Here is a 3,289-nt window from a genome sequence, read left to right on the forward strand (position 1 = left end):
TGCAAGTGGCATTGTGAACTGCCTTGTATCACACCTTCATGCCTTTATCTGTGACCTGTGCAACACTTGTATGTGCTACCACAGCTTTGTCTGGGGAGCTGTGGAGCGGTGACAAGAAGTGCTCGGGGAGCTTCAATGTCTGGTCCTGCTCCAGCCCTGATACTCCTCTGGGTGCTCCTTGTGCAGGGTAGTATATATTGAGAACTGCTTTGCCTCTTGTATTGGCAAGTTGATGACTTTGCTTGGGAGTCATTGCAATTGCAGCCCAGCATCTTCCCGCTCAGCTTTGGTATCCCTAAGGGGAATGAGAGAGCTCTTGCAGAGTGCTTGTGGGCTAGGCAAGAATTTGCCCTTCCTTGGTGATGATGAAGGTGTGTGACAGAGATTGTGAGTGCTTAGGTTACAAACTTGTTCCAGTATAATGATATGGAGACTATTGCTGGGTGCAACCTGAATGCGTGGGGAAAGAGTTTCTAACCTAAGCAATCACAATCTATCACACACCTTCATTATTGTCACGCTTCCCACAAAAGTCGGGGCAAACAGATGAAGTAAAATAGCACCAGTAAATAAAAATAAATAAAAATCACTACTCTTGGGGCTTGTTTCTCCTGTCTTCACATGGAAAAGTAATGCGTCTGACTGCTACTGCAAATGCTAGGTGTGAAAAACACATCATGTTTCAAGGGAACAAGCACATTTTCCACCAGAAAACCTGAGTCGCCAACAAAGGGCAGCGGATGCCCTCCTGAGGAAGACAGGACTTCTCGATGCTTGCGGAGTAAAAGTATTTACAACTCTGTGAACATCACTCTGCAAGTGGGTCTGTGGACTCAGCTTTCTAAGACACATCTCTAACTCTCTAAGGTGGCTTTTTCTGATGCAGATCTGCCTAACTCATAATTTCAAACTCTCGAAAGGAGAAAAATAGAGCTGTAATGACCAATTTCAGCTACAGCCAGAAGATACCCCTCTCAGCCCTTGACTTGTCAAAGTGGCAGCATTACACTCGATAAAAAGGCTAGATGTTCAGGGTCTACAAATACTTGATTCTGGCACAGGACCGTGCACACGCATGTACACGTAAACAAGAAAGAGGGGGGGAAATCCAAGAAAAATATAAGCATTTTGGAATATCATGGGTTTTACATGACAAAAATGTGTGAACAGTACAACAATGCAGCAATTGTTTCCTAATGTATCCAAATGTCATAACACTGACATTTTGCAGTTGAATTAATCTTGCATCCCTTGCTGATTGTTATAGCTGCTCTTAGTTTACCATGCCTGACTGATTTTTCAGATAAGCATTAAGGGATTAATAAGGTTCAGAATTGTATCGTCTTCTTAATTATAACCACACTTTAATGTGAAGTGTGTACCTAAATCAAATGAAGTCCTTTGACAGTCCGTATCTCACAGCCTATGAATTTATCTGATGTAAAATTGTTGCTCGGCTCTCGGCAGAGCTGTCGGGAAATAACTGTAGAGGACTAGACCCGTGCTTAGCGTTACGCGCTGCGGGGCAGATGCTGCTGGATTCGGGGAGAGCAAACGTGGGATACGTGACCCGCTCCGGCACGGGTCGGGGCCTGGAGTTCCCAGCTCAAGCGGCACCAGCGCCGCGGGCTGCTTGTACCCTGGCAGGATTCGCCCCTCGAAGGGGAAGAAAACAACCAGCGCGGGGCTGGCCCGTTTCGGGGTGAAATGTGCCGGGTTCCGGCTGAAACGCGCGGCCCCCCGCGCCGTGCCCCGTCAGCGGCCCCCCGCGGGGCGCGTCCCGCCGCGCGCACGGGCGCGGGGCACCCCGCCGCCTGCGGGGGCGCCGCCTGCGGGGGCGCCGGGCGGCAGCCGGGCCCGCGGCGGCGGCGGCGGGGCGGGGGGGCGCGGGCACGGCCGGGCTGCGCGGGGCAGCGCCGCTCGCCGCCGGTCGCCCTGGCGGCGGCCCTCGCCCACGGGCGGCGGCGGGGCGGCAGCATTAGAGGGGAAGGCGGTGCCGGTGGCTTCGGCGGCAGCGGGCTGGGCACGGGCGCCTCGTCCCGCAGGGCTTCCAGCCGGGCTCGGCCGCAGACAGCGTCTCTCCGTAACGCGCCTTTGCTTTAGCTCGGGTTTCCGCGGAGGCTTTGTTTGTTTGTTTGTTTGTTTGTTTACCAAATCGCGGGCACGTTGAGTGTTGTGAGCGGAGCCGCGTCCTTATTTACTTTTTCCTTTTCACGAGGCAGCTTTAATTGCATGCATGCTGTTCAGTCGGGACAGACCGAAGAGCGACAGCGGGATCGTATTTCGTGGCAGGGGTAAAAAATTAAGGGAAGTACTATTTTATTATAAAAACTTTAAAAAATAGCGCATTCCTCGCCCAGAAAAGCTGTACCTGCCGCCTAACGAAATACGTCCGTTTGGTGCTGAAACTGCCACTGCGGGAGGCGGGTGTCAGAGGCGGCCGGAGAACTCCGGGGTGTTGGGGGGGATTCGCAAACTTCCCTTGGGCTAGTCCGGGAGCCCCGGAGCCCCGGCCGGCGGAGCGGGGCGAGGCGGGGTCCCGGTGCCCCCGGCCCGGCGGCGAGAGGGCTCGGCGGGGCCGGGGGGGGGGGGGGGCAGCGCCGCCGACATGCGAGGGCGGAATTCCTCAATGGCGCTGGCCACGCCCACTCCCCGGGGAGGCGGGGCTTGCCGGGCCGTAGGCCACGCCCTCCGCGCGCACGTGTGGAAGCCCCCGCCGCCTGTTCCCCGCGGGCTGGCCACGCCCCGCGGCCGTCGATTGGCTGCGCGGCCCGCGGCGGGCGGGGAGGGGGCGGGGCGAGCAGCGCCGTGCCGCGCCGGGCGGGCTCCACCCACGTGCGGCGGCGCCGCGCGAGCGGGCGGCGGGGCGAGCACACACATCCCGCACGTAGCCGGCGCCTTAATCAGCGCGGGGCCATCTGCCGCCTCGGCCCATAAATCGGGCGGGGGTTGCCGGGCGCCGCTCCCACACGGCCCCGGGGGGACCGCACGCTGCTCGGGCGGCGGCAGCAGCAGAGCGGCAGCAGCAGAGCGGCAGCAGCGCGGGGCACCGGCAGCATCGCCGGGCACCGGCAGCATCGCCGCCCCCCGGCAGCATCGCCGCCCCCGCAGCGCCGGGCTGCGGAGCGCAGCACATCCCACCCCGCCGCGCCGAAAGTTTTGCCTCGCCTGGCCCCGCGCCGCGGCGGAGCCCCTGCCCGGCTCGGCCTGGAGCCGGCGGCGGCCCGGCGGGCATCGCCTCCCGACGCGGGCGCCGGCAGGGCAGCGGCGCGCCCGTCCCCGCAGCGCC

The sequence above is a fragment of the Platalea leucorodia genome (genome assembly GCF_965183815.1).
Source record: "Platalea leucorodia genome assembly, chromosome: 7".
In the NCBI taxonomy this organism is placed as follows: domain Eukaryota; kingdom Metazoa; phylum Chordata; class Aves; order Pelecaniformes; family Threskiornithidae; genus Platalea; species Platalea leucorodia.